The 21116-nt window shown below is 39.1% G+C and overlaps 1 protein-coding gene across 9 annotated transcripts in view; it reads right to left on the bottom strand.

Annotated features, from left to right (window-relative positions):
• HIVEP2 (HIVEP zinc finger 2) overlaps nt 1-21116 on the bottom strand; it is a 191988-nt gene that overhangs the window by 87476 nt on the left and 83396 nt on the right. The window contains exons 2-3 of one of the 9 annotated variants that reach the window (XM_072719577.1): nt 16187-16366; nt 7008-7126 (exon numbers count right to left, since the gene is read on the bottom strand). The exons of 7 other annotated variants lie outside the window; for them this stretch is intronic. The gene's annotated coding sequence lies outside the window, so the exon portion shown is untranslated. The remainder of the gene's footprint in view (nt 1-7007; nt 7127-16186; nt 16367-21116) is intronic. One more of the 9 variants, XM_072719605.1, reaches the window with a different exon arrangement.

Here is a 21116-nt window from a genome sequence, read left to right as displayed (position 1 = left end):
AGCAGGCTCCCCACAGGGAGCCCAATGTGGGACTCAATCCCCAGACCTGGGATCACACCCTGAGCTGAAGGCAGATGCCCAACCATTGAGCCAACCAGGCGTCCCTTTCTTTCAAATTTAAATGGCACTTTAATATGATGTATATATTAAGTTCTCTACAAGGTGTTCTGTACATTTATTTATATTTAGATCTTTAATCATTTAATATCGCTGGCATGAATTAGACAAATTCCAAGTTATCCAAGTACCATTTACTAAGCTTGCTATATTATAATAATGGGATTTGTTATACTGATCTACATATTTAAAATGAAAACTTTGTTCAGATTGAGTAAATATATTTGACTGGTATTATGATAAAAACTTGCTGTTCATGTGTTGGGTAGTTTTAATTACTATGTTTATGGTGTTTGAATTACAGTAGGGCTAGATTCTATACTTTGTTCTCTTTTTCTTTTCAAACACTTCTTGATATTTCTTTTTGTGCACATATATACTTGCAAAATTCTCACCCATTTTTCCCAGATTATACTATCTAATTAAGTGTAATATTTGCCTTCCATATTTAGTCATACCCAAAAAAATCCCATTAAGAGTTTAAATACAATTATGTTGAATCAGATATAAGCATCCCTTCAATATTTTGTTTTGCCATGTAAAAAAAATAGTGCATTATCATGCATCTCTACGTTTACTACATTTTTACATTCAATAAACATTTGCATTCTAAGATTCTTTGTTCTGTGTCTTCCCACATTTCCATTTCACTTGCTTGAAAATACTTAATTTCTCAAGTTCAGCAACTGAATTGTGTTTCTTCCTCACAAGACCCCCTGAATAATATCCTTTACATGTAAGCAAACAGTGGTTACATAGAAAAGTGTAAGTTCTAGCTTAAATAAAACCTCTTAATTGCCTCAACAAAGATGAAATTCAACTGTATATAAATGATACAACCACCACCAAATGCAACCACCTTATTTTCTTAGTATTTTTACAAGACACAGCCCCAAATTCATTTAAAACATAGCAGAATGACTGAGATGACCTAGTATCTTCCTCACTTTCCGCCCCAACCAATGTCTCTTAATCCTGCTATCTGTAAACTAGACTCAAAGATAGGGCAAAACCAACAAAGAAATGCAAATAACTTAAAATTATAATAATCTATTATGTAAACTTGACTGGGGCACCTGGTTGGCTAAGTTGGTTAACCGTCTTCCTTTTGGTTCTGGCTCCAATCAGGATCTCAGGGTCCTGGGATTGAGCCCCAAGTAGGGCTCCCTGCTCCTCCCTCTCCTTCTGCCTGCCCCCTTCCCTGGCTCCTGTGCCCCCCCCCTCAGATAAATATATCTTTAAAGAAAAAAAGTAAGCTTGACTGAGAGTATTGCACATATTGTTGCACATTTAATTGAGTCCATGTGTTTTCTTCCTTGATGTACCAAACCTAGGGACTCTCAAGGAATGTTATATTTTATAAAATGTATGAGTACCTGAAGAATTTTAGACCCTATAGTGAAAGGGAAGCAAGGACCAATAGAAGAAATGGAAAGGGAAACACCAGGAATATCTGTGCGAAGGTAGGCAAATAAGGACAGAAGCTAGTTTCCATCCACACTTTGAACGTCACACTATGTGTCAAGTTGAGTGAAAGCACGAGTGATGTGCTTTCTCCAATTTCCTGAAGAAACACATAGAAAATGTGGCATATATTTAATCTGAGCCTTGTTTCCTGAAAGACTGCAGGATGCCCACAAATTTTCTTTCCCAGAGTTCAAAATAGCAAGCTGAGTGGGTGTAAGCACTTCAAGTGCAAAAAGAATTAAAAAAAAAAAAAGGTAACTAAGGAAAAGGAAACCATACTTTTTGCTTCTCAGTATGAGAATTTTAAAAGAAGCCAGTTAAAGGGATTTTAATGACTTGCATCTAGAGTTGTCTTGAATCAGAAGATAAATACAATTTGGATACTTAACCAGGGCCCTCTAGTCACTTTTAAAGGTTGCAGTTTCTGTGTAAAGATTAATTTCCAACCTCCTTACAGTAAGAGCAGGCAGTTTCACTCCAATACAGCCAGGTACCGAATGGACTCCAATACAACAGTGGCAAAGGGAGAGTTGAAGGTTTTTTCTGGGGTCTCTACCCCTCTGAGGGAGAAAGACCTTCCTCAACAAATGCTTTTAAAGCTTTAACACGCTTATGAGTCACCAGTTTGTTAAAAGGTGGATTCTGATTTTATTGGTCTGGTTGGGGTCCAACTTGTTAGTTCTCTGGTGATGCTGATGTGCTGGCCTGAGGTCCCCATTTTGAGAAGAGCAGCTCTAGTGTGTAACATGGGTTTACTAACAGCCAGAAAACAGAAATAATCAAGCAATTAAGAACATTTGCAAGGTGTCTAACAGTAAAGTAGTTGTGATAAGAAATAATAAAATACACAGTAGCAAAGCCATGAGCCAATAGATAAAAATTATTTTAAAAAAATAAGTGTTAAATGCTAGAATGTGTAATGATTCTACGCATAATCAGAAGTCGAGAGCAGGAAGAGTTATGTAGGGGCTAGAAGAGAGGCAAACAGCTTCCCAGAGCAGGCTGTACTCAATCAAGCCCCAGATACAGGGTGGTGTGGACAGAGAGAGAGCAGGACCCCAGAAAAGACAATCCTGGAAGGGATATGGAGAGTTCTGAAAAGAGAAAACTGCAGTGCACCTACTTTGGAGGTGTAGATATTATCATTTGAAATTTTAACTTGAATTCACTCTTCAGCAGATGAGGGGAACTTTTGACTTGTTTAACATTTTTAAGTTTGGGAAGGATAATGCTATTCCAGGGCAGAAAAGAGATGAGTAGATTTACCTTAATTTGATGCAAATTTTTTCCACTGGCAACAGCAACAGTATTACCAATGACATTTTAGATTTAAGACTGGTAACACAGGGATGCCTGGGTGGCTCAGTGGTTGAGCATCTGCCTTTGGCTCAGGTTGTGATCCTGAGGTCCTGGGATCAAGTCCCATATCGGGTTCCCCTCGGGGAGTCTGCTTTTCCCTCTCCCTATATCTCTGCTTCTCTCTGTGCCTCTCATGAATAAAAAAAAAAAAAAAAAAAAAAGACTGGTAGCACACAAAACCACTTTGTGTGTGTGTGTGTGTATGCATATGTATGCCTTTGATTAACATATGTCTCTAATAATTAACAAGTTTAAAAGCACTGGAATATAATTTTTCACTACAACAGAATTAATGGTCACCTGTTATTCAGAGTGTCGAATTTTACTTTTATTATAAAAATAAACACTTTTTTCTTCTATAAAATACTTCTGGATGGCACATACCCACACACACCCTCAGCTCCAGCATTATTCTTCCCTTTCCTCCCACACTGGCTGACAATGGGAAGAAAACACATCCAGAAACAGAATGAAATTATTAATGAATTATACTTTAGTTGTTTTTTAAATCTCCTTTGAAAGTTTTTCCTGTCAACCTACAATATGTTCTATATATTGTGCAGTGAATTTCACAGGAAAAAAAAAAACTAGAAGATTGCAAAAGTCAATATGAACATGAAAATTCAATCTCTACACTTTTTTTTTTAACTGAAAAAAAATCACAGGAGATGGGGTACCTGTAAGATGCAGGGGGAAGGGAAGCATCTGAAAGACAAACAGTACATTTTAGCATTCCTGGGTCAGGTCAACAACCTTACTGAGTCCCAGTTCCATTTTTGGAACTACCAACTTCATCTTATTGTAAGCAATAAGAAATGATATATGGAATACTGACAAACACTGCATTTCCTATTAACGTTAAATGCCAAAACTATGGTTTAACCAATAGCTTCTCTCCCTTCCGTGTTCCTGTCCTACAAAAATTTGCAGGCTGATGGAATTTAGGAATGGGTTATGACAGGGAACCCTGGGTGGCGCAGCAGTTTAGCGCCTGCCTTTGGCCCAGGGCGCGATCCTGGTGACCCGGGATCGAATCCCACGTCGGGCTCCCGGTGCATGGAGCCTGCTTCTCCCTCTGCCTATGTCTCTGCCTCTCTCTCTCTCTCTCTCTCTCTCTCTGTGTGTGTGTGTGTGTGACTATCATAAATAAATAAAAATTTAAAAAATTAAAAAAAGGAATGGGTTATGACAAAATTCTGCAATTTCAAAGTATCTAGATTTAAATATTTAAAAATACCTGCATCATGTTAGCTGTGCTAAATAAGGCACCCTAGCATTCAAGATGCACCAATGGAGTTACCTATCCGCCCCCCCCAGTCTAATACACACACACACACACACACACACACACACACCAACACTCACTACTGACAAGAAAATGATAGTACTATGAGGACACTAAATTGTTACTCATGAGTGACTTCTAAAAGAGAATGTAGTCATGTCCTAAAAAGACTGTCAAGTTTGTCTTCTACAAATGTCTTCCCCATTCTACTCTGAACCTTTTCAGGTGTCCTCCTCCAACTAGGTCATGGGATCATGCAGACCGCATTCCCCAACTACTGCAAAAAAAGAGCTAATAACCATTTTCAGACTTGACTGCCAAAAATGTAATGTGTTCTCATTAGGGAAATCAATACACAAACCAGCCAACCTTGGGACATTATAAAACTTCATATAAAGAAATAAATAATGGTTGGTGAAGAGACACATCTAAGGGAATAGATCTATTTCTACTCAAATAGAAGCAAGAAGCCCCCTCTGTAGGAAATGCTATTATCAATCCTATTAAGATACAGTGCAAGGGACCGTGTCATCTAAACTAGAACAAGATATGGTCTGCTTTCAGTTTTTTGAGGCAATTTCTATTTGAATCAAATTGGCCCTTCAGAAGACAGTTCATTGGTGAGAAACTCTCTCTCTTTCTCTCTCTCCCTCTCTCTTGGGTCTGGCCTTTTCAGTAGTTACAAGGCATGGTCCCATTTTTACTTCCTCAATATCTATCATTACAATCCTCCATGTTTATGTGTCCACGTGCTTTTAGAGTTACCAAAATATATCACCCGAAGTGATAGCAGTTAAATTTGCAACAGCACAGACTTCTCACTATAGGCCTGGAACCCTGGTGAAAATCGGTTCAGTTGAGAAAGATTTCCTGAGCCAAGACTTAAGTCCTCACTAACCAGGCTGCCAGGCCTAGATCAAATGAAGGTCGATGCAATGTCCCCAGAGCAAGCTGTTCAACTCACCCAGTGGGCTCCCCTGAGCTCTGCCAAGGAGGCCCTGTCAGACTGACAGCCCACCTGGTGGGGCTGGGTTCTTCCCCAGGAGGAGGCCCCCACCCCCACCCAACTACGCAGAGCACCGAAGCCAGCAAAGCAAAGCTGAGCAGCTGGGAGCAGCCACTTGTGGATGACACAAAGGCAGGCTCCCTCTGCGGTGGGAGTGTTAGAAACCTCTGATGATGGCTTGAGCTGTGGAAAGTGTATACTGCGAGACAGGACATCCCTCCTGGCATTCTGGGTGAGTAGAGCCTAGGCAGGGGCAACAACAGCCTGGCCTGAGGACAGTCTGCTCCGCACATCAAAGCCCAAGGCCCTGGGAGGCTGGCCTGTGGCCAAAGACGCAAAGAGCAGCAGGGGAGTGTGTTGCCTTAGGACAATAGCAAACTGGGACGTGGTAGAGTCTGTAAATTCCAAGCACTGGGGAGGTCTGCTCAGAGATTTTACCCTCTCCTGTCAGGGCTGTGATTTAATTTCCTTTGAAGAAAGAGAGAGAGAGAGAGAGAAACAAGAAAAAGAAAAGAATATACATCCCCAAACCTTCTGTCTGCAAAAGCAGACACCACAGTGCAAGTTAATGCACTCTGGTCCTTTTCAGCCTGCAGCCACTGTCTAAAACAATACAGCTAAGTGAGATGTGACATTCTCCCGTTCATCTTATTAGGGCATTAAGTCTAAGGGGTAATTAAGATCATTTAAATGCAAACATCACTGTTCCATTGCTAATATCCTCCCAGATCATTCCCATCAGTTCTGTTTAATTAGAGAAGCATCACTCGTTAATGACAACCTGACAGTTTGGTTTATTTGACAGGACCAAGCACAGAGTCTCATTTTGGGTAACAAGAACTGAAGGTGAAGCATCAAACTCTCAGTCACGAGCATGACTCAGCTCTTGGACCCAAGACATTGTACCTGGGCAACCTGACCACTCGCTCCACAGAAATGGAGTTAATTCAAGAATCATCTCCTAGCCTCCTCACTGGTCAGTACAGCTTTTTGCACGAAAACATACAGAAAACAAACTAAGAAAAACAAGAGCATAGAGAAAAAAAACTCAAGATCAATCCCTCTCCCTCTCGTGGTCTTAAAATGGGATTCCTAAGGACCGGGACAAATGCCATAAGCTTCTGGAGCCCTGCCAGGGAAGCAAGCAGCAAAGGCAAACGTGGCACATGTCCATCCGCCTCGGGAGTGACAGGGTGCCATCGTGAGAATCCTGGCTGCCTAAACGCTCAGTACGACACAGAGGACCTTGTGAGTTTTCCTTTCAGAGGAAATGAATATGAGTTGAGATCACTCAACTCTAATCCACCCTGTACCTCAGGGTTAGCCTCTGGGCAGCACATGCCCTGTTTAGGCAGCAGTCTGTCATGACCCCGCCTGTCATCCATAGTGCATGCTGGGGGTGGATGCTCCTGACTCCTTGCTAATCCGGTGTGGGGAAGGCCAAGGTACAGAGTTTTACTTGATTGCATAAAACGTAGAGCTATTTTCAGCTTCTGAATCATCATTTCTGGCTGTTTCACCACCCTTTAAACCATATTACAACCCTTCAAAAATATCTTCCCTATTCAATTTTCACATATTTTCTCCTAAGCAAACACTTAAAGGAATATCGCTAAGTTTCAAAAAGATGAAACCATGACATGGAAGAAAAAAAAGAGAAAGGAGAAAGAGGAAAGAAAGAAAGAAAAGAAAGAAAGAAAGAAAAAGAAAGAAAGAAAGAAAGAAAGAAAGGAAAGGAAAGAAAAGAAAGATCAAAAAGAGTTTTACAAATACCTGCAATTTAAAATGGTCACCCTTGCAAGAAGTGGTGGGTCAGGCCCTACATTTTCTTCTGTGATCTTCAAGCCCTTTAAGAAACCCTGGACAATTAACACTTAGCAGTACTTCAGTGCCTGAGGACACAAATCGATTTTGTTTTAGTCACACTTCGAAGAGAGGAGAAACATTAAATAATAGAAATAAAAAAGCTGCTAACTGATATAGGAAGAACCTAAGCTATTTCTGTAATAACTCCCCTGGGATTTATGCTGGATGTTATAAAAACAGGATGTTTTGTTTGTTGTTCTTCATAAAAGACTACCAAACCCATATAAGACTACAAAACATCAAAATTACAAATCTATGTGATGTTTCTAGTATTAAAAAAGCCAGATGGAATTTTTATTCATGTATTTAAAATTTTTCCTCAATGTGGGATGACCTCTGGTAACATGCTCTTGTTTTTATGAATGCCAAAAGAGAAACAGTTACATAATTCTGCAATGGTCCAGCATCCTAGTGCAAAGAACCTAATTCTAAATACAGGACAGTCACAGATCAGTCTTCGCTGCTAAGACTTCTTATTTTTAAAATTAACATGGATTAATTCATGGTATCTGGATACCTGTTCCATTTAGTTAGACGCTAATCCCAACAATATAAGGATTCCAGTAACAAACTGTTTCTAATGATCCTTCCACGCAATGTGATGAAGCAAGCTATCAGTATCAAAGGATGAACTTAATATTAATGGCTTGTGGGTAATTTTAAATGGGTATGACTAGCACATCCAGATATACAATTTTATCTGTATGTAGCGGGGAGGAAGAGAAGGATATAGCAGGGGAGATGGTTATCATCTCATAACTGAAATCATGAATTTTCATTACCTTTTGCCTAAGTAAACAGAAGCATACATATCATGCCCTTATCCTGACCCACAGAGCCCCATTTGAGGAGGTAGAATAAATGAGAAGAGGCGCATATAGGAAATATTTGCACCTAAATATTCTCCCAACCAGATAGCTGAGTTCTGCTCTGTGCATTCAGACGTTTTTGAAATAGCTGGGAAAGTCACTCAAAACACTGCACCTGCTGCCATAATGCCATGACTGAGTCTCCATTCAAACCAAGTCCAAGCACCAAGTCAACCATGAGTCTAGAAAGGAAATAAATAGAAGCCTCTTTTACTCTCTGAGATCCTAGGGCCTACATCTAATCAATAAGGCTGATGGTTTCATTTTTTATAGAACTGTAAAAAATATCTATTTAATATCTAGCCACTTACAAACTTTTCCACCTGGTGAAATAAAAATTTTGTTTCCTTTCTCAATATCTATAATATACTATTTTTGCCATTTGTTAGCATATTCAACAATCACTTTTTTAAAAGTTTATTTTTAAGTAATCTCTACACCCAGCGTAGGGCTTGAACTCACAACCCTAAGATCAAGATCCACATGCTCTACCGATTGAGCTAGCCAGGCATCCCTCAACATCATTTACTAAGCACCTACCACACGCACTAGGGACTGTAGTGCATCAGAAGGCACACAAATGTGTTTTCTGACCTCAGTGACTGTGACTTACAGGTAGGATGAAAAGTGCTGTAGTATAAGTTACAATAAGGCCCCCACCAAGTGGTGGGTGTTAAGAAAGGGTTGAGAGTGGACACATTTGAAATGGATCTGGAGTAATCAGCAGAAGCTTGCCAAGGCAGACAAGGAGAAGAAAGCAAGTTTGAGAGGAAATAGAGTATATTCAGTTTTAGAACAAACTAGGTTTGAGGTGCTTTAGAAACATTCAAACAGAAATGTCCAGGCAGACATATAGATACAGAACCCACAGGAAATGTAAGCTGAAAATCCACTTTGGAACACCATTAGGATCACCAGCATTTAGAGCTGATACTTAAAACTATGGGGCTGGTTTTGGGGAGGTACAGAAAGAAGAAGCCTGGGCTGTACTTTGGAGAAAACTACCAAGATGGGGAATGTGGGAAAGGCTGGGAACAGAGGTAGGGCAGCAGTTCACAGTATCACAGAGACATGCAAAGAAAACTATAAATGATAAAGACAGTCGAATACAAATCAACAGTAAGTCAAGTAAAAGACCTAAGGAGTGTCACTGAATTTCAAAATTAAGAGATTGTTGATATTCCTTTCTAAAGCAGGTGGCCAAAACCGTGATCCAGTTGAGATGGGTAATGTAGAAGCTAGAAAAGCCATTAAGATTATCGGTTCTAGTTTGTCTAGTATCAAAACGGAAAAAAATTTAAGCATGTTTCATTTTCCAAGTTGAGAGACCTTAATAGCTGTGGCCCTGGGGGGAGGAAAAAAAAGTCTTAACAATATTCTGCTGGATTAAATGTTGGCCACAGAGGAGAGATAAAATTAAGACTTCAGTGTAAATTTTTAAAGTAAAATTTCAGATTCTCCACAATTAACTACCTACTAATGGGGATTTATTGATTTGGGAAGCCAAAAAGAATCAGTAAGAAACCATATAAAACTGGAGAAATCTTAAAACTTCTAAAAGGCAAAAGTAAACTTTGATCATAGAACTTTCAAGATGAACAAAACTTTATAGATAATCCATTTCAAGCTCCTATTTGAAAACAAATTTCAAAGCAATGCAACAATAACAACTTCCATTGGGAAATATCAAAACCAAATTTAAATTGTGCAAGATGAAAGAAATTGCTTGTAACAAAGAGGAGGCACAAACTAGCCTGTTTCAGAAACCTTCAAACATTTGATTCAGCCATCTTGATAGGAGGAGGTTCCTAAGCCTGGTGATTACAAGTCATTATTAGTGAGCGCACGAAGATTTCTGAAGCGGTACCCTGAAAAATTCACTGACCTCTCACACACTTAGCAACTAATAACTAACTCCTCCTGCTCAGGCTGGTGTCACGCCTCATGGTGGCTTTCACCCCTTGTCTTAGGACAAGGACATATCTGCATTGAAAAGAGTAAACAAGGAACGGTGCCAAATGAAAAATGTAGTTTTACAGTGTAATGGTTTGTGTTGTCTGATTAAAACTGAAAACCCAGTTTTATTCACGTGATGAAAAATTGAAGGGAAAAAATGCTTCTTTAGAACTTAGAAAATGACTTATCAAATTGGTTTCTGGAAGATATAAAAATAAGAGAGTTTCTTTTGCATTTCTTTTTAAAAAGTTTTCCAACTCCCTTCGTCTTTGTCTTGAGTAAGAAATGAGAAAAAAAAAATCTCACCAAGAGGAAGCAACTTTATCAGGCCTGAAATAAATAAAGTCTGGTAATAGGATCTGACTCCCAGCCAAGTGGGGTCCACCTGCCCTCAGTCTGGAACGACTTAGAATTGTGGCTCCTTCATATTTGGACACACACATATACACCAAGCATTATCTCATTTCTTTATGAGATGTAGCAGATAGTTTGGCAGCCTAGACTCTGTTTAGACTGCTCTGATTTCCATAAAAAGGAAGCTTAAAAGTTTGGGCTTACTACTGAAAACATGAAGAAAATGAACGATCTAGAAATAGTAATGGAGTTTGAAACAATCAGCACATAGAATGATAAAAATAATCAACATTTACTAAATCTTTGTGCCCCAGCAAATGTGCTTAGTGATTTACATGTATTTTCTCATTAAATCCTTTATGAGGCAGGCACTAATATTACCTCCCTTACGGATGACATGAGGCCCCAAGTTTAAGGAACTTATCCATTGCCTCACAGTAATGGCTGAAACTGTTTTTTTAATCCAGTTAGTCTGACTCAAAACCAATGCTTTTGAAAACATATACATAATAGTAATATAAAAAGATGCGTGATTTGAAGAAATCCAAAACCAGTGCCAAACCAAAGAAAGTTTAATATATTGAGCATTCCTATTACTCACTATCTATACTGGTATGACTGAACCACATGGCAGTAGTTTTAGGTGTCTAGTATGGAGGTCAACCATGTCCATATACAACAGTGATAAAACACTTTCACACTTAGAATGAAGGTCACTGCTCTAAATTGGGCAACAGAATCAAAATCTTTCTTACACAGTTCAAGAGTACTCTTTTACCCAGATCATTGTCCTAATTTACTTTGGCACTGAAAAGTGTTTATTACTATAAAGTAAAATGAAAATTGATGGGTTTGGAGGACTTTATATGCCTGTGTTCCACTAGATTACTTTTGGAGGGCATGCCATGCTTTTCTTCTCCAGAAAATACAATATTTCTCTGTTCTTAAATAAAAACCACAAATTTCCAAAAAAGAAACAAAACTTCACTACATAGATATTCTTTTAAGTTGTGTCTTAACTTCATTATTGGGAAATGTCTTTATTTAATTTTTCTATCAAAAAAAATACACTTTTCTTATAAAATGTTCATGATGAACTCTTTATTTCCCCTCATTTATTAAATTCTTCATTCAACAAACAACAATTGTGCCATGATTCCAAAGCCGTGATTCTTGTCCTCATGGAACTTAAGGGCTTGAGAAGGACAGACATTGAAAACAGATTGTTACTGTGTAGATCCCATAACAAAAGGCAAGCCATGTAATCAGAGAGCCAAGTAATAGTATTTGAGAAAAGTGACTCTCTTCTAATTGTACACATTTTAAAATGTGGAAGCTAAGCATCTCTCCCATCATGATCCAAAGCCTCAAATTTAGAGGTGGTTAAAACAGACACATGTTAAATCTACCACAACTATGCTTTCTTTCAAAACTGGTAGTATCCTAGAGCATCCGGAATCCAATTTGGAAATCATCAGTACAGATGATCTAGAAACTTCCCAATAGAAGTCACCAGCCACCATTCTCTTATCCTAGCTTGCATAGATTTATCATAGAGTCTAACATATCAGTTTGTGCAATTTGACAAATTTAGAGAGAAAGGGTAGAAAGAACAGACAGCATTATCAGAATTGGGAGACCCTTTCAAGACTTGGAGTAGCAGGCTTTTCCGCTGTACCTGTCTAGTCTGAAATGATAAACACCTCTAGCTTTGACAAACATGATGTAAAAATCTGGTATTTGACATAAAAATAAAAAGTGAGGTATTTTTGTTCCTCTCTTTTAATTAAAGTCCCCTTAGAAAAATAAAATAAAATAAAGTCCCCTTAGTTACCACACATTTGTACAACATGTATCTTTTCCTTTTACTCTTTCTAAAATCTGCTAAGATTCTAGTTGTTTTGTTATGGATTTTCATCAGTTGGTATCTCAGTCCATAGATTAAGGTGTTTGTCTTTTCCTCCTTTGGCCGACTTAGGCATACTAAGTCCATTTGGCAAAGATTGTATACAAAAGCATGACCAAATGGAATCCAAGGAAACCGCCAGATGACTATTGTTTCCACATCAGAGAAGCAAACCATAGATGGTCCAGCCTGTCTGCCCTCCAAGTCTGGGACTTAGAGTGGGAAATCTCAACAAGAGGGGGAGTCCAAACTGCCTATTAAGGGTCTCTTTGTGGTTTCAGTGAAGAACTCACTTGGAATAGGCAGGAGCTAGACTATTATACCTCATCTTCCAGCATGCCAAAATGGTTCCTTCTTAAAATAAGTCATATTCCAAAAGCTCACTTTTATGTTTACTACTTGAAATTTGGAATGTCTCCCTCTAAAACCAGAATCACAAACAGTGATTGGCATTCCAGGCTAGCCTAAGGCGATGTAGTAGGAGCACTAGAGAACCTAAGTCACCTTACATGTCATAGCTTTTTTTTTTTTTTTAAGATTTATTTATTTATTCATTCAGAGAGAGCTGAGAGAGGCAGAGACACAGGCAGAGGGAGAAGCAGGCTCCATGCAGGAAGCCCGATGTAGGACTCGATCCTGGATCTCCAGGATCACACCCCGGGCTGCAGGCGGCGCTAAACCGCTGAGCCACTGGGGCTGCCCATGTCATAGCTTTTATTCGAAAAAATAGTCTCATTGAGGACTTGAGTCAATAGGATATCAAACTACTCCTTACTTTTTTCTACATGGGCCATAAAAGTCTAGGTAGAATCTTAAGAAGTAAATAATAATATAAGAACAGCAAGACATGTTCTTCAGGGGCAGAGTGATGGCTCAGGGGCATCAGCAGGGAAAATCTTGGTGACACTAGTCTTTTGCAAAGGCAGCAGTGGTGGTCTGGTTACTGGTAGCTACTGAGGTGACGGGAGAGTGAAAGAGAAAAGCTGGACCTCAGAATAGGTCAATCAGAAACTTGAACAGTGGTGAAAAGGAAGTGTCCTCAAGTTGAGGGCAAGAGGAAGAGAAAGGGAATTCCTGCCACAAGCCAACAGGGGAAATCCCCTGGTTTGGGTTGCTAGTCACTCAGTCATGGGATTGGGAATATTCATCATTTGGTAATTTAACCCTCCCAAACCTTACTTTCTTCTCTGGTTTCTTAAAGTCAAGCCTCCTATTGTAAATGAGACTGCTTCAGGCTGGCATATGTGCAATGTTCCTCAGCTTTACTGCTGGTCTACAGAGGTCCTCAACCAGGGTGATTTTACCCCCCAAGGGACACTGGGCAATGTTTGGGATTATTTCTGGTTATCATGGCTGGGGAGGGGGTGCTATGGTCATCTAGTGGGTTGACATCAGGAATGCTGGTTAATATCCTACAATGCACAGGACAGCCCTCCACACCAAAGAATCATCTATCCCCAAATCTCAATAGCACCTACTTGAGAAACACTCTAACTCTATAACTGTGCAAGGGTAACGTTGTGTTACTTGTTACTGTGCTCATGATGTGTCTAAGCAAGTGATTATAGCACACAAATCCTGCAGATCACTATATTACTCAAACTCCCTTGTGAAAATCATACTCAACTAAGAGAAATTCGACAATCAACATCATTCTTCAAAATGAACAGAGTATGACATTCGATTTTTAACTGAAGAAATAAAATCAAGAGAGCCAAACATTGAGAGCCTGGCAGTAACACTGTGGCATGAAGTTGGTATCACCAGGATCAAACTGCAGCTTTCTAGAGAACAGCGCTGTGCTAGCTCCTGTGTGAATGCAAACCCTGCCACCAATGCCACATCCTGCTTCTTAAGCATTTCCATAAACAACAGCTGTATTCCTCACTGAGCATCCAATGACAACCCAGGAGTGTCAGCTACTTCCCGGAATGCTCACAGCGCTCCAGGGTTAGAGCAATCATCTCCCCCAGGAAATCATTTACTGGGCTGGATGTGTGAAAAAGAATGAAAGCAGGGTCACTCATCAGGGCACAAGTAGTTCTGTGACCAGGACAAGGGACATAACCTTTCTCTGGTCCTCTCTTTCTTCAACTGAACAGAGAAAGAGGTTGACTTAGTCATTTCCAGCCTCCCTTTCAATCCCCACTGCCATGATCTGTTTTCTTCCCAGATGGTAATGAGAAGGGGGGCTGCTCCAAAGCAAGTTGGAAAAAGTGGCCTTGTAAAGCCCTCTCCATTGAGGGCCCCCATTGTGGGGAGTCTGTGAACACAGCAGATGAACCACCCAGGCAGTAAGCAGTCCCATAAGAGAAGCCTTTTTGAACAAAAGCGAAAAATGGCCCCAAGCTTGACAGAGCAAGTCTCCGTGTAGCTCCAGGCTGTATTAGAAATGATGACTGTAAGAAATCAAGGAACAATCTCCATGTGTGCGCAGCAGGGAAAGGACTAATCATTACACACTGGCCTCGTCAGCCACAGCCTCCTGCACAGATAGCCATCACCTCCCAAGCACCCTCTTCTCATTAGGAAGGACAGAGCAAGAGTACAGTATGTTTTTAACTGGGCCTTTGTAATAAAAATCACAGACAAAAGCAAAATGGGAAGGCAACAACAACACCAATTTGAGCAGCCTTTAGATGGAACGGACAAATGCTTTATGTATTTATATCCATTTGGTAGAGACCCAAATTAGTTCTAGTGCTAGGGAATGGCTCAGCAGGACTGAATGATCTGCTGGGATAGTTTCCATTCACTGTTCTATTCTACTGTAAGAAAGGAGACTGTTGTCATGAGTATCCCCCCACTTCAACCCCCCTCCCCGACACCAAGATTTTTATGCCATGCTTCTGCTCATACACTTACTGTGGCTATTTAAAAGTAACAGTATCAAAGACATACTCAGGTCCTATCAAGTATGGAAAGTAAAAGATTCTATTTCTAGTCCTCAAGATTTTAAAAACCTGAACGTGAAAAAACACATTAAAAATAGGCCATGCCCGGGCATATGCAAGAAGTAGAACTAATAAAAATCCATATTTCTGCCATTTTGACTTTATCACAACTTCCCAAGGCTATGTTTTCCCAGCAGAAACAACAGGATTTTATATGTGTTTGAAATACGAGGCCTTCTGATAAAGCGTGTTTGTTTTTTTGTTTTGTTCTGTTTCAGTAAGAGCTGGTACTTTCTCAAACAACCACCATATGCATTTGAGAGTACTGGACAACCACCGTCTCACTACTTTTTGCCACATGCTGTTGAGGGGGACATGGCAGGTACTCTCACCCCATTCCACTAAGAAATAAACTGCAAGGGGTTAAAAAATCAGAGCCCTTCCCCACCTCACCCTCATCCAATTCGATCTCCTATGCCTCTTTACTAGCTAGTCCTCTCCCCAAGCCTCCTCAAGGGAAAGGAAGGAATAGACTCCCCTTCAACTTGCGTTACTGCCATTGAAAGACTGAAGTACTTTTCTGGTAAAATGAAAAGGCAGACAGATGCCAAGAGTTGAGTTCCCTTTCACTACAAAGAACTCTAACATGGCCAATGGGCTACAAAAAAATCAATAGCAGTAATGACCGCCTTTTGTGGAGAGACCCCAGCAGTCAGCTGGACAGGGGACATTGCTAAGCCCAGGTACACGGCCTGGATCAAGGATCAAACATTCATTGCAAACAAGCTTCACGACTGAGAAGCATGAGTAACTTACTTCTTAAAGATATAACTGTAAAGTCTGATACAGACAGACAAGTGTAAATCCTTCAACGCACAGACCAAATGCTCAGCTTGGCGACCATAAAATGCAATGAGCAATGAAATCTAGGTTACATTAGTCAACTTCCAAAATTCTAATACCCCCTTTTAGCCTTAAAAAGATGACATCTCCACGTGCACAAAGAAATGGCCAGCAAGGGAGAGCTCTGGTTTAGAGGGCTCCCCGATTACACCGAACCCACACACAGGAAGTGGAGGGGAAACCTCGGTGATGGTCTGTGCTTACCTAGCCTTCCGTGTACGAAAGACGGCAGATAAGGGAACTACTCCATTTCAACTTGGCTCTAAAGCATTTTCTTTATTGGGAAGAACGCAAAACTAATCAATAATTGCCCCATTACTTCTGTGATCATTTTTCTTCCCATGTCGTTCACAAATGCAGCAGTGATGATGCGTTTCTGAGATTCTGGGAACAAGAGACAACACCTTTGTGATCTCGATTTCACTTTTGAAATTGTTACTTAACTGCCACCAACCAGCAAACATAAGCGAAAAATAAAGAGGTCTACAACATTTAGAAAGTGGAGCTTGAGTTAACGAGCAAATGAGAAAAAATATTATGTCACTTGCCATCAAATGTTATCTGTCAACTTAAAATAAGAATCCAAATAAAGAGAGGTTTCAAACAGTCCTACAATAAGCTATTGTATGGTTCATAAGTCTGGGTCATTCACAACTCCCGGAAATAGCTGCATGTTCGCCAAATGCTCTTATTTTGTATGTTCTCACGGGCTTTCAGGGCTTGTGCAAATTGTTTTCCAAGCACCATCCGGCCATAATGACCAGGTTACTACTGATAATTATGCTTGCCTGTCTATAGGTTTGTCAGCTAAAGAAATCCACAGACGGCTGTCATAATGAGCAGAAATCTACTTCTGGCACAGCTGTGCTGACCACAATGCATTAGAAAAACAACCCTCTTTGCAATAACCAGTTCTGGGCATCACTGGTTAAAAAAGACTAGTTTCCTGTTTTTCTCAAAAACTTCAGAGTGTGGGTATTGCTATTTTTTACCCCACCCACACCTTTTCTCTTTAATTGTTGAAGATTTGGTGCTGTAAACACCTAATCATGGGCAATACACACACACACACACACACACACACACACACACACATTACAGCTTCGGGTTTAATTTTAGGTCAGATTTATCCTTTCCAAGCCAACACCTGCCCTCTATCAAGGGGAGGAAGTGAGCATCCCCCTGGAAAGGGAGCTCAGCCCAGGCTTGGGCAACACCCCATCACTCTATCACTGGGACAAGAACTAGGAGCAGGACAATGGCACCTCCAGGTTGGCTGAACCTGGCTGGAGTCCTGGAGTTGGGTGGCCTTAATATGGCACAAAGCATCAAGTGCCCTGCCTGATATATCACCTCAATTATTCTAAGCTATTCTTCCTCACTTTGAAATGTTAATTCTTTCTTTCCAGGAGAGATCTAAGGAGTCATGTTCAGTACAAATCACCACAAGGGCGGCTGCCCCTTCCACTTGATCCCATAAGGTCCCTGCTTCAATGTCATCTTCTCCCATACTCTCTCCCCATCCAATTAATACACACAGAGCATACGTGTTGGTATGGTTGACATATATCTGTCCCCCACGCTAGGCCAGAAGCTTCTCAGAAGAGGCAATACTGTTTTGTTTACCCCTGCTATCTCTAGCACATGAATAATACCTGGAAAAAAGCAGGTGACTCGTTAATATTTGCTCAGAATGAACACCCGCGCCCCACATACTGCTAATTCACAACCACCTTTAGCTCACTTCCTAACCCCTTGTCCCAGCTTTGTGGAAACCCTCAGCTACTGTACTGTAGTTTGTTTGCTTCCACCTTTCTTATAAACCCAGAGCTCCTAGAGCTGGAAACCGCACTGTGCTCACTGCTCAGGACCTAGCACATAATAACTGTTCAATAAACATCTGCTCAATGATGTTAAATGAATCACCTGTGATTGCCTAGCTTGAGGCCAGGGCTGGTGTAGACTCTGTAGAAATATAAAAAGGGGTAAAACACAGATTTCTTTCTATAACGTTTTTCCTTTACCTACTCTATAGCTTTTGGTCACTACTAGAAAAGTCTGAAGTATTTCCTCAGCCAACAGCATTGGCTTAAAGGCAAGGCAGTAAGAATTAATCCACATAAACTTGTCAAAACAAGGACCAGAGAAAAAAATTTTAAAGGAAGTTGAAAACAAAATGTTTACTGCTGTCCTGCTAGGCAAGAAGTTGGGGTAATATCCTTTAAAAGTCACTGGACGGGAAGGATTCTAACCAAAATCAAATCTTCATTTTGGTTAAACTTCACAATAGGGAATATATAAAAATTTTTCCTCCTGTAAATTCTCCTTTTAAAAGAAAGGCAGAAATTCATCAAAGGCCTCTATTCCCTCAGACCTTCTAAATTTTTTTCTGAAACTGTAAAAGGGATTAGAAAAACTTTGAGCCACAATTATGCGCTGCCTTTGCTGACTCCCATATGTTAAGAACCAAGAAGATAAAAATTTAAATGAGCAGAAATAAATTTATAGTGTTTATCATGTTTCAAGATTTTTAAAAATTACTTATATGTACACTCATAATTGTAAAGTTCTACAAGCTATCCATTACTGTTACTGCGAGCCCTGGAAATAGGCCTTATTCCTAACAAATTTTGCAACTTGTCTAAGTAATAAATGGACTTTTTTAAGATGAAGTAAATCCTCTTTGATTCCTATGTGCTTCATTTAACTATGAAAAAAATAAAAATAGAAACAACTTAAGTCAACCACCATTTCACAGAAGACTTGGATCAATTTTCAAGGAAATTAAAAAGCTACTTAGTACATGCATATATCAGATAACTTAAAAACACAACGGAGCCACATACCAATAGTGACACATGAAGGCAATAAAACAGCATATTCAAATGTTTAAGTGCATTCACAAAGGGAAATGTTGGTTAGAATAACAAAGCCTCTTTGCTTCTGTATGTTTGGAAATAAACATGGCCATTGTTATACTTTGTTACTAAGGAGCAAAGTCTTTCCCTACTCAACCACAGGTCAGTTAAAATTACCTTCCCCAATATTAATACTCACATGATTGATCTTTAAGAATGAACGTACTAATAATGATGAGCTCTAACATATGTACTATAGGCTTGAATTGAATAAACCATAGGTTCTATATATGAAAAAAATGGAATGCCATGTCTCACGTAAACCAAAGATCTAATACAACATTTGATTAACTGTGAGCAATATGACAGCCCAACAAAATAATTCTGTTTCTTCTAGGTGTCCTTGGATAAAACAGAATAGCACCATAGAAATAAATCAAATTTATAAAAGACATACACATTTTGCAATCGGGCTGATGCAAAAAATAAAATGAACATTACATGAAATAGATCTTTTGGCTTTCATTCCAACTCATTAATAAATACCCTTGAAATTACCCCTCTCCTTCTGAACCATTTAATGTTGTTTAAGTTCTAAGTTGTCAGTCCCATACTTTCAGATTATAAATAGATAAAATTCAGTGTATGGAACTTCTTTTTAGAAAAGGATTCCATTTCAAAGTGGACTCCTAAGAAAGAAACGGTAAGTAAGCAGACCAGACAGCGTGGCAGCCTTACTGGAGATTAGAATTTGGTCCACCTGCAAGAGCAGATGGTTACTCTGGACAGCTGCAGGAAGATGGGGAAAATAGCTTAAGAGCTATTGATTTCTGTAATGATTAAAAACATCGCCAACAACAATAAAACAGCATTTAGATTTTCATAATGTTACTTGAAAATTTTCTCAGGAAATTTTAGGTTTATAAAGTTAAGGAGGCACATCAGCCTGGCAATCTCTGTAAGCCTCTGTTATCAATATTTTATAGCTGAATCTTTTTTGCTGCCCTACATTCTCTTTTCCCACTGTATAAATCTCCACAACAGACAAGAAGCACTAATAAACGAAACATGGGTTTAGCTAATATAATTACAAGAAAGAATGAAACAAATTTATTGTACTAGATTCCAGATGTGAAAGACAAGCATCAATTCTTCCTCAACTTTACTACTTTCAACCCTTAAAAAATGCATGTATAATACATTAAAATATATATATTGCAATGGATTTGCTGTTGTAGCAAATGAAATACATAAAAGTGGAAAAAACAGGTTGGTTATATTTTTCTTATAACTTCTCTGCCCATGGCTCCACACAAAATTTAATATCAAAACTCAGGTATCAGAACTGTATGCATAAGTAAACTCTGAATTATAGTACTTTGTATTAATCCCAAATACAAGCCAAATCTTTTCTCAGCCTTGTCAATGTTCCTGACATTAACGCATACACTGTTTTTGTTTTAAGACCCTGAATCTTTGGGGGAATTATAAATTAACTTCTTTAGATTATTAATGGATACTAATAGTTACTATGCATAAAATAATTCCTAAAACATTGCTTTCTGAAGAATCAAAAAGCATACAAGGTACAATATCACAAAATATTTTTAAAGACAGCGCATGTCAAATATCAAGTTATGAATCCTATAAATTTAATTGAATTCTCAGAAGTAAAGAGGAAATAAAATAAGTATAGAAAGTCCTTCTCCAAACAGATCAAATTCAGTAGTAAATACTATGCCAGTTTTAGAATATCAAAAGTATCAAATCAAAATTTTCACAATACTTCACATCTATCTTCATTTAGCCATGCTTTTACATGTTACATATTTCAAAGGTCCACTCTTGATAACTCAGGGACAGGTGCTATGATCTTCTAAGGAATAAGATGTATTTCTTTCTATGGAAAGCCTACATTCATTCCACTGAGAACTGATTCAAGGAATATTTATAGTTCACATATCCTTAAAACACATTTATAAGCAAAATCTTTATTTAAATCTCATCCTTATTTTTTTATGGAGCTTTTGTTCCAGCATAGAAAAAATGTTTATACTGCTATAAACAAAGATTGTATTAAAAGGATATATATGTGTTAGCAATTCTCAAATTAAACATGCATGATTTACCTTTGCCTCTTCCACTGGAAAAGACCACCCAGTAAGAAGTCAGACCAGCAAGAGGGCTGTCTGGGGATCCCTCTCTTTTCTTTCTGCTACCTATGTTGAAGACTTCACTCTCCCCCTAATCCTGCAGCCTGGAATTAGAACCATCTT

Source organism: Vulpes vulpes, chromosome 1, assembly GCF_048418805.1.
Source record: "Vulpes vulpes isolate BD-2025 chromosome 1, VulVul3, whole genome shotgun sequence".
NCBI classification, from domain to species: domain Eukaryota; kingdom Metazoa; phylum Chordata; class Mammalia; order Carnivora; family Canidae; genus Vulpes; species Vulpes vulpes.
This window is presented reverse-complemented; position numbering and strand designations above follow the sequence as displayed.